General features: G+C 37.2%; 1 long non-coding RNA gene across 2 annotated transcripts; it reads left to right on the plus strand.

Moving 5' to 3' along the window:
- Window positions 1–1322: 1322 nt before the first annotated feature.
- On the plus strand, window positions 1323–4113 carry LOC114278133 (uncharacterized). Of its 2 annotated transcripts, XR_014334632.1 has the most exons (3): window positions 1323–1734; window positions 3042–3702; window positions 3790–4113. It is a non-coding gene; the product is annotated as an uncharacterized LOC114278133 (long non-coding RNA). The 2 variants fall into 2 exon arrangements; XR_003634823.2 differs by lacking the exon at window positions 1323–1734 and having other exon boundaries at window positions 1752–3702.
- The last annotated feature ends 6813 nt before the right edge of the window (window positions 4114–10926 follow it).

A 10926-nucleotide genomic window follows, 5' to 3' on the forward strand; every position in this document is an offset into this window, starting at 1 on the left:
ATTAGTATACTTTTTCTAAACGTAACACTCATAGTTTAAAATTATACATTTGCCCAAAACTTATTAAGGAATATTTGTACTCCTTTTGGAATGGTTTCAAGAAGCTCATATTTTTTTGTTTTCTAATATTACATTGAATTATACTTTGTTGGTTGAAATTATTGGTTCGAAATTGGCCCGAATACCCAAAACGACGTCGTTTTGGGTATTTTTTCTTTTTTCTTTTCTTTCTCTTGTGTTCAAATACAGAGGGAAGAGACGAGGGGAGAGAGAGAGAGAGACACGAGAGAAGAGAAGAGAAGATGAAGAGAAAAGAGGCGACGGCGGTGATGGCGAGGAAGAGAAAGAAGATTGGCGGTGATGGTGGTCTCTCTCTGCCGGTGGGTATCACCCCTTTGTTTTCTCTACCTTTTTTTTTTTTTCTCCTTTCCAGTAGATCTGGATTTGAGGATGAAAGGGGTAAAAAAAATTATTGATGAAGATGATGAAGATCTGGAGATGATGATGATGTTGTTGAAGATGATGATGATGATGTTGATCTGGAGATGATGATGATGTTGACCTAGATCTGAAGATGTTGATGAAAATGTTGTTGCAATGATTTCAAAATCTGAAGATAAAGGAAACAAAAAAGTTATTGATGAAGATGTTGATGATGTGGATCTGGATCTGAAGATGTTGATGAAGATGTTGCAATGATTTCAAAATCTAAAGATGAAGGGAAAAAAATAAATAAATAAAAATTGTTGATGAATATGAAGATGTTGTTGATGTTGATGAAACCCAGCAATAGACCCAGCTAATTTTTTTAGTCGGCAAAAGTAAAATATTTAGCTACTAATTTTTTTTAGTCAGCATATATTGATTATTAGCAACTAAAAAAGATTAGTCCCTAAAAATGTCAGAATTGGCGACAAAAAAAAAATTTAGTCTCCGTATATTTAGTTTTGGCTACTAAAACCATTTAGTCGCCGAATGAAAAATAAAAAATTATTTTTTAGCTTTGGCGACCAAATGTTTAGTCGCCAAAAACTTATTTTCAGCGACAAAAAAAAAAAAAAAATTAGTCGCTGTATATTGAGTTTTGGCTACTAAATCTATTTAGTCGCCGAATGGAAAATAAAAAATTATTATTTATTTTTGGCGATCAAAAATTTAGTCGCCAAAGACTTATTTTCAGCCACCAAAATATATATTTTAGTCACCAAAAAATTAAAATATTTGGCGGGATTTACAAAAATAATTGGCGACTAAAAAAATTTAGTCGCTAATGGTGTAATATATATATATATTTTTTTGGTTTCCAAACAACAAACCAGCGCCTGACTCTCTGTCCAGCGTCTCTCCCTCTTCCTCTCCGCTACTCTTCTCCCATTCCTCTCTCACTGCCGCTCTACCAGCCGTGCCTCCGCCGCTCCTCCTTGTGGTCGCCGGCAACTGGAGCACCGATTCACCTAGATTTGCCCTATATTCTTAGGCATCATAACTATTCTCAGTTCAAAACTTGAAACCCTAACCTACAGTTTCAAATTCGACTCTCTCCAATTCTCTCTCTATATATATATAGGTAGGTGTGTATATATATATATATATATTATATTTGTGATGGGTAGGGTATATAATTAAGGGATTTTTTCTGAACCCACCAACACCGTCCAACGCCCTACAATGGCGTCGGAGAACGACGACAAACCCACCCCCTCCTCCATCAATCGACGATTGACTTTACCCCAGGTATGTCTATATTCCGTCCTCTCTGTCTTTGTCTATGTCCCTGTCTCTCTCTCTCTCTCTCTCTCTCTCTCTCTCTCTCTCTCTGTGCATCTTCTTTCATTCGCACACTTTGACACAAACCCAGCCCTATGTGGGTATGGGTGTGGTCCGTAGGCGGTGATCAAGATTTTTGGGGGTAATGGAATTGAGTTTTTCCATGGTGGAAGAGATGGGTTTTTGTGACCCAACTTGGCTTCTTATTTTCGAGTTCTTCAAGCAATTCCTAACATTTGCACAAGATTTGATCTGATTGTCACTCTCTGTTTTTGCCCTCTGTGAACTGAAACCAATGTTAGATTTTCACTTTCTCATGTCTATGCTCAGTGATAATCTTTTTCTTGTATAGTATTAGCCTTTAGATTTTGTGGGTTGTGTTTGTTTTTTTTCTGGGTTGATTCTAGTTTTGAGCTTTGATCTCATAGTCACTCTATTTTGGCCTCTGTGAGTTGAAAACAAGGTTAGATTTTCACTTTGTCATGTCTTTGTTCAATGATAATATTGTTCTTGTCTAGTATTAGCCTTTAGAATTTGAGGGTTGTGTTTTTTTTTTTTACTAGGTTAATTCTAGTTTTGAGTTTTATCTCATAGTCACTCTGTTTAGGCCTCTGTGAGCTGAAAACAAGGTTAGATTTTCACTTTCTCATGTCTATGCTCATTGAGAATATTGTTTATTTGTAATATTAGCCTTTAGATTTTGTGGGTTCTGTTTCTTTTTTTTTTTTGGGGGGGGGGGTTAATTCAAGTTTTGGGTTTGATTTTGTATGCACATATGTGAAATTTTAGGATCTAATTATCTGAAAAATTTATTCATTTAAGGTCGTGTCTGTGTGTGTACTTTTTGATGATCTGAGCAAGTATTGATCCATATATCAGTGTATAAAATTTGCTAATTTGAAATCAAGTAAGTTTGAATCAAAGCAACTAGAGCTTTGGTTATATAATTCTTGCTTGAAGAGCACAAACTTCGGTCTCTAATACAGTCAAAGAGGAAGAAGATGAATCACATTTTTATTGGGTTGATCATCTGAGTTTTTTGGTCTTGATAGAGCCTGTAAGGAAATGTGATGTTTTAAGCAACATATGAAGCATATTCACATAAAATTCCATTTTTGTTAGAGCATCTACAATCTTTCACTAATTCCTTTTTCACGCTGCATTTCTTTAGCTTCATTGCTTGAGGCGCACACTATTTTTTAGGTATGCCAATTGCATGCAATTATGATTTGGATTATGAGCACTTGTAGTAATGTTTGATCTGATTTTGTTAGGGATTTTTGATCAATATCCCCTCGTGCTGTGGCATTCTTCGATTGAATCTTACTATGTAGTTTACAAGGAGATTTAAGTATAGAACATGGACTGCCATTGCATTGACATATATGTGAGAAGAAAGTTGGGGCTTCAGGTTCCTTGATTCTGATCGTTGACGTTAGGCGCTGATTATGTAACATGTGCATATCATTAGAATTATTTCTCCTTTGACTATGACTTGGCGGTAGCAATCGATGCAAGTAAAAATCACCAGGTGGCTGGCATGCTTTTCCTTGTATGAGAGAAAGCACGGAAAACCCCCTCCATCCTGTAACATAGGGGAAAAAACTTTCCCCTAAATCATGAAAATTATATATATTACTGATGATATTTTTTCTTTGGGGCATTCCTGTTTTGGATTTCTTGGTGCATACTTTTACTTGCTAATGGTTCTATTATGTAATCATATGTATTATGTGTCCTAATCTCTAAACTTACACACTGGGCGTTGTATATTCTTACACACCTTTTTCACCTTCAAGTATTTTTGTAGCATTGGCATTGCGTTTCGATGTGTCTAGGGGGAAAGAAAGCCAGTATTTCAAGAGCGCTTTTCTAGGATATACCATTGGTTTAGTCCTTACTATTATTGTCATGAATTGGTTTCAAGCTGCACAGGTGTGTATTGCTCTTTTCTTTTACTATTATTGTCCTTACTTAACAGTTTCAATTTATTTCTAAACTGTCATTCTCGTCATGATGTAGAACCTGAACATCCAAGTGACAAATTGATGAAGAACAATTGTGAAAGGACCTTCAGCCCAACAATAGTGTCTCTAGCATCAGCATCAGCATCAGCATCATCACCACAATTGTTATTAAGATTTTCTTTAATTTGGATTTTAATTGTTGGTTTGGATAGTATATGTATTTGTTGGATTATACTATATTTATGGGTTTTTATTTTGTTTGATATGTATGGTTAATAGTTAAGTTTTGTATGTGGTTGAAAATTGAATGGTACAGGTTGTAAAGAAATATTTTTATTGAATGGTTAAGAATTGAATGAATGAATGAATAGATGAATAATTTTGTATATGCATAGGATATAGGTGGCACAAAAAATATTACAGAATAAATTATAAAAACTAAATGAGACCTTTTGGTGACTAAACAAATGTCACGGGTTGGCTTTTGGCTACTAAAACTTTAGTTGCCAATTGTGAAAAAGTGAAACTTTTGGTTACTAAACTGTTAGTCACCAAATGTAAAAAAAGAAACTTTTGGCTACTAAAATTTTAGTCGCCAATTCTCAAAAAATAAAATTTTTGGCTACCAAATAATTAGTCGCCAAACATACATGCTCAATTGGCTACTAAATAATTTAGTCGCTAAAAGTAAATATATTTATATATTTAATTTTTATAAAAAATATATGGCGACTAAAAAAAATATATGGCGACTAAGGTTTTAGTCGCCAATAGTCCACTTTTGGCTACCAAAAAAATTTTAGTTGCCGATTGTTTCCCCGACAAACTATGGGAGACCAAATGGGCGACCAAATATATTAGTCGGCAAAAGTGATTGGCGACTAAATATAAGGCTTTTGGCGACTAAAATTTTAGTCGCCAAAAGTGAAATTTCTTGTAGTGGAAGGGAAAAAAAATCAAAACGACGTCGTTTTGGCACTACCGCAGGGATAGCTGGCACAAAAGATGATCTGGACAAAGAGTAGTGCTACTGGGTTCTAAAACAAATCTTTTATTATTCATTATTCAAAGATAATCAACAAAATAAAAACAAATAAATAACAAATAATATCACTCACATGTCTCATTTTTAAATTTTCATAAATATATTTTAAAATTCTAAAACATTCTCTAATTTAATTTTTATAAATTATATAAAAACAAAAAAAGTTATTCACATTATATAGGCCTTGTTAGGTTTGTGTTTTAAGATTTTATTTTAAAAATAATTTTCTAGAAAGAGTTTAAAAAATTTAAAATTTTGTTTGTTTGTATATTTTGAAAATAATTTTAGAATTTTAGAATTTGGGATGATTCGATATTTTTTTAATTTTTTTTTAGGTAAATATTTTTTTATAGTTGAATAGATGAATGTGAAAGAAAAAGTGTTTGAAAAAGTTAGAGGAGAGAAAAAAAGGATTGATTGATATATAGTAGAGTATTGTTAGAGACTCACAACTCGGATTCCTAAATCCACCTAAAATGACATGGCAAGAGATGTAGGCCATATACAATTGAGTATATGACAAATTAAAAATTTGACATACATTATACCACATTAGTATGGATCAAATTATGAGAAGTTTTTTTTTTTTTGTAGGTCTTAAATATTTTCCTTTAATAGGTCTACTGGGGCAAAAAAAGTTTTTTTATTTTTTTATTTTTATAGCAATGATAACCAATCATATTGTATGTGTTAAAAAAAATGTATTAAAAATATATAAAATATGTTTTTGTGGGTATTGATTTCCAACCTTACAACCAAATAGGGAACTTAGCTAAAGAGCATGCCGCAAAATAGATTAAGCCAACCACCTGCCAACAAGAAAATGAGAATACCGCAGTGGTTCATCCACTTGAGGGCACTCCGACAATCAAGTCAATCAAACAATTTCTCAAAGACACTAAATAAGTACTAAACTCACAAAATAAAGCATACCTTAGACCCACGGGGGTGCCTCTCTTTTATAGTCAGTAGTGTCCTGGTCCCCTAGAAGTCTCACTTCATAAGACTCAAGCACAATGCATATCCCAGACTCTTAGCTAGATATGAATAAACTCCTTAAGAGCCTCATCCTTATCCCAACTAAGTGCCCCCTCTTATCTAGGACTCTTGTCCTCTATCCAAATATTTGGGATTTCGGCATTACTGCACCGAACCTCGGCAATACCACAATCACCTCGGCAAACATGATTAACCCACATGGCACCTCGGCCGACATCTCGAAGGCACCTTAGCATGTAGCGTCATTCTCAAAATACTTCCCCACAACTACCCCTAGGTTTTATTACCTTAATAACCTGAGGTGATGGAAACTATATCGTCTGATCTTCCAATGTATCGGCTAAACAACATGCTAGAGATATTCCTCCGACTGAGATCATGACTCGTCGGCTTCAAGTAACCAGGACTCAGTTGCCCACTTCGTCGAGAATCAAGAACCAAGAACCAAGTTCTTTCAACATCTCAACTGAGATCGATTCGCTAGCCGAGGTCATTAGCCCACTAGTCCGAGAATTCTGAGAATCTTAATTGTGCATGGCCGGTCACGCCCCATTATCCCAATCGTTTCTTTCACGTGTCATTACTTGCATGCGTCATTATGTCACACCAATTCTACCATGCCGCCGGACATCAGAGCGGGCACTTCACCCTAGGTGGTTTTATCATGTTTTCTCACCTTTTTTCATTCTAACAAAATTCTCTCTTCTCTCTCCGTCTCTTTACTTTGCAAACACAACTCTCTCTATTCTCAAACTTTCTTTCTCTAAAATTTCTTAAACCTCCATTGATGTTCCTTCGAGCTTTCTACAACCGTTCCGTTCACCCCTTCCGGCGAGTTTTCCACCATTTCGTTCCAATTAAGATCACCATCTGACTTCGGCGAACACGAATCTGGTGTCCCTTTCCTTGGCCTTGCTCTGTAGGTCCTCGATTTCTTTCTTTTTAATTTCAGTTTCTTACTGTTCTTCGATACATTTCTTCGTTGACTATTGCACATCACACATTGCATTTGTGTTATCATTAAGCTTGTATCCTCATTCAAACGCTCTTGTTTCACACGTTCGTCCTCTAATTTACTTTCTGTTCTTCATGTTCTTGAACTTGCACTTATGTTTTCTGCATTTGTTTATGCCTCTGACTCTCTCACAATGGCACTAGATGTCACGGGTCAATTCTTGCACTTGAATCTGTCAATGTTCTATTTTTATTGTATTCTTGAATCTTTGATCACTGTTTCATGTTTTTAAGACTTGTTTTTTCTGTCTTTTCTTGATCGTTTCCAGATTACTACCTCTGAATCTTTGCCCATTCCTGTTAATGTTATATAGATTTAGGATTGAGATTTGCTAGAAACCATACTTAGGAAAAACTGAAACAAAACATTCCATAGATCTCCAAAATCTCTGCCTTAGTGCTCATTAGGGTTTCGCCGAGGTCCTTTAACCTACACAGTCCACATTTCTAATAGTAAACAATATCAAATTCACCTTAGTCGAGGTCATGGGTATATTTAAATAGAGGGTACACTCACCCAGTAAGTTAGAATATTTCTGCCAGGAGTTCAACATTCTAGCTGACGTTCAACTCAGGTTGGCTGGAAGAGAGGACTCCATGATGCCTGGAGAGACCTATATGCCCTTCCCTATAGTGTTAATTATCGATGATGGAATTAGATTCCTAGATTCCTCATTGACATCCTTTTTAGAGAGGTTCTCCGCTTTTATAAACTTGCAATCCTATGCAACTAGCAGTAAACACATTCAGAGTCATCAATGGTACATCATGTGTGGCCTTAACTCTTCTGGTGACTATACTTACTACCTCAAACCCTGATCCACCAAGTACAAACTGATAGCCGACTTTCCACACTCCAACAAAGGTGCTGGAGATAACCTGATTGTCTCGAGCAATTGGGAGTTCGAACCAGACGACGATCTTCATCTCTATCTTTTATACCGAGGAGTCTTTAAGGAAGAAGAGGGTAAGAACTTAGTCATCCCATAGTCCCATTTCGTTTTAACACTTATGAATTTATTTCTCTTTAATGTTCTAATGTTTTCTTGTTGTTGTTTGTAGAATTGCCTCAGCCTCCGAAGAATTTTCGCCAGACCTACATCCCTAACTAAGATCTCATCTAGCTTTTGGGTTTACCTATCGAAGTCTGCAAGGCTCTAATCCTTTTGAATTACGTGCCGACCTACCGCAGCCCACTACCGAACGTTTCCAGAAGGAGTAAGACACCACCATCAACATCAACTCAACAAGCCACTTCTTCACCATGGCCAGATCAGGTATCAATGTCTCATCCAGTGAATGAGCCATCCACATCTGCTCCAGCCCATCTTGTTCCTCCATCATAACACCAACATCGTCGTTGACCTCCAAACGCTCTTGTCAGCAGAACTCGGAGCACAAAGGGCAGAGGTTTGGACACATCGGCATATGATCTAGCGAACCCGCCAATCGCTCTTTCCGTAATTAAATCTGGCATTGGAGTAACCGTCGCTGCCACATCCATGGAAATGGATCGCAAACCAGCTGTGCCCGAGTGTCACGACCCCATTCCGCCCCTAGTAGAATGGTGCCATGATGGCTAGTAATCCGAGAATACCAAAGGCCAACTTACAAAATTTCACACACAATCAGAGTATAAATATATGGGGCCTACATGTGCGGAAGCAAATTTAAATCTAAGTAGTCCATAAGAGTTGTGCATAGATCAAATGAAATGACATACATCTTAATATGGGTTTACAACTTGAATACAAATAAAATAAATATATAGTACATCTTGATCAAAAGGCTTCTCAAGCCGACATATACAAAAGAAATACAACAGGCGAGCCAAGAAGCATAATCTTCAAGAGGTTAGCAAAATGAATCCAAAACAACTTGCAAATAACATCTAGGCGTCACCGCCTTCTTGCTCGTCACCTACATATATATATATAAGGAGAGGGTGAGCTTGGATACTCAGTGAATGATTTAGAAATAAAGATTTGCATGACTGATATTCAAGATCTTTATCAACAATACATAGCATATCTTGTACAAAATCAAAGGATGAACCAAGTTCATCTGTCAAATCTTTCAAAGCTTCAAGGGATGCTTACTACCATCAATATAATACAAGGGATGACATTCCGGGCAAACCCACGCGGTAAACCGTTTGCGGCAAGGCAAAGGAGATCTCAAACAAGGGTACTAGTTGCATTATAGTCCCCTAGCACTAAGGACTTTTAAAACAAAGGTACTAGTTGCATTATAGTCCCCTACCACTAAGGACTTTCCAAGAATGTCATCAAAAACAAATATAATACTTGTTACAAACTAGGAATAATCATTCATGCTTGATCAAATACTTTTTCAAAACGAAGCAAAGCTTTATCAAAACTTTATAACATAACTTTATTAAAAATACCACTCACATAGCTCTTCGGGTGTGGGGATTACAAGCAAGGATCCAAGGCCTACAAGTACATAAATAATCCCATTGAATGCATTTCAAAAAGACAGGGAAAGGATGCTCAAAGATGGATATGAAATGCATTCTTAAAACAAGCTTTGCATGAGTGTAAATGATCTCGACATTTCTCTCAAAACTAAGTCAAAACAAAGCAATCATGTGCTGGGAGTCAAACACTATTTTTCATCTCGGAAAACATGCTGGGTACCAACCAGATCTTGGCCGAGGTCCCACACCTCTTGGCCGAGGTATGGTCCCGACGACCACATTCAAGGAAATGAAGTCTGGGAAAATCCTTTGAAGAACATAAAGAATATGAACATGGAGAACATGAATGCTAAAATCATAGCTTCTTTATTCAAAATCTGAGATTTCATGAGATGAGTTCGAAAACATGGACCTGGGTACCCATACTTGAAAAACAAACACAAAAACATGGATCTTGATACAAACTTTTGGATCAAAACATGGTTTTTCTTCAAGAACACATGAACATCATTTTCTTTTTCTAAAACAAGCTTTAAATCAATGTATGGCTCATGAATCATGCTAGATCATGCAATGTAGTTGGATGAACAAAAAGAACAACAAGAGCAAATCAAGATTCTAACCTCAAAACACAAATCTAACGGTTCAAAGTGTGAAGATCAAGCTTGGAAATCTATTCTCACTCTAAGAACTCTTCTTCCTCTCTTCCTAGAGCTTCTCTCTCTACAAGGCTAGGATATGATAAAGTGATATGGGTTTCTCAGCTAGCACCTGACTTAAACCTCTGCTGGGACACGTGGCGCTACCGGATTGGGTTTCCTAAAAAAGGTGACAGAATGATAAGACAAGAGTATGACAAAGTGTATACAACAAGCAAGATGACATGGGCACTCTGGCAGGTAATGATCTCGGATTAGGACATAGGCTTCGACAAGTAAGGTCTCAATGATCTCGGCTAGGAAGGATAATACTTGGCTTAGCTGTGCCACACCTCGGCCTAGATGTGCCACACCTCGGTCTAGGTCATACCAGTCCAGGAACAAGATCTCTAGGTGCAAGGATCAAGGATGCCTAGATGGTAACATCTCGGCTTAGATGATACATATCTCAGCCTCGGTGATGAACACCTCGGCCTAGATGATGACATCTCGGCCAATATGCTAGAGTGAAGGTGGAGGTCAACCATAGTGGTTCTAAGATGGTCCTAGGTGAAAAAGGTTCAAGGGGGTGACCTAGGCTTTAGGTGACCTCGGCTACACACACCAAGCAAGGGACAAAACGTACAAACAATACTCAAGCCAAAACAAATAGGTACAAAACAAGACGGGAACCCTATTTTAGGCGAAACAAGTCTGAAACCACAAATGTAAACTTAACAAAACAAAAACATGCACATGCACTCGAACATGACTAAGACGAGGATGAGGGTCACTACACCGAGGATCTACTTGCCAGCCTACCAGACGTTGTCACAGTTTAGTCTACGCCATCTCCCCAACCCAAGCCAAAGAGGGTAAAAAAGGCTAAGGCAAAGGCCAAAGTCACCACTATTCCTTCTGACTTTGAGAAGGACATTGAGGATGCACTACCAATATCAATGTTGGTTGAGACCAAGAAGAGGTCAACCGAGGCTGAATCATCTGACGCCCCACAGCCAAAGAAGTCGAGGTCCGAAGGTCTGAAGGGCAGAAGTG

This window comes from Camellia sinensis, chromosome 1 (assembly GCF_055761805.1).
Source record: "Camellia sinensis isolate YWXY chromosome 1, ASM5576180v1, whole genome shotgun sequence".
In the NCBI taxonomy this organism is placed as follows: domain Eukaryota; kingdom Viridiplantae; phylum Streptophyta; class Magnoliopsida; order Ericales; family Theaceae; genus Camellia; species Camellia sinensis.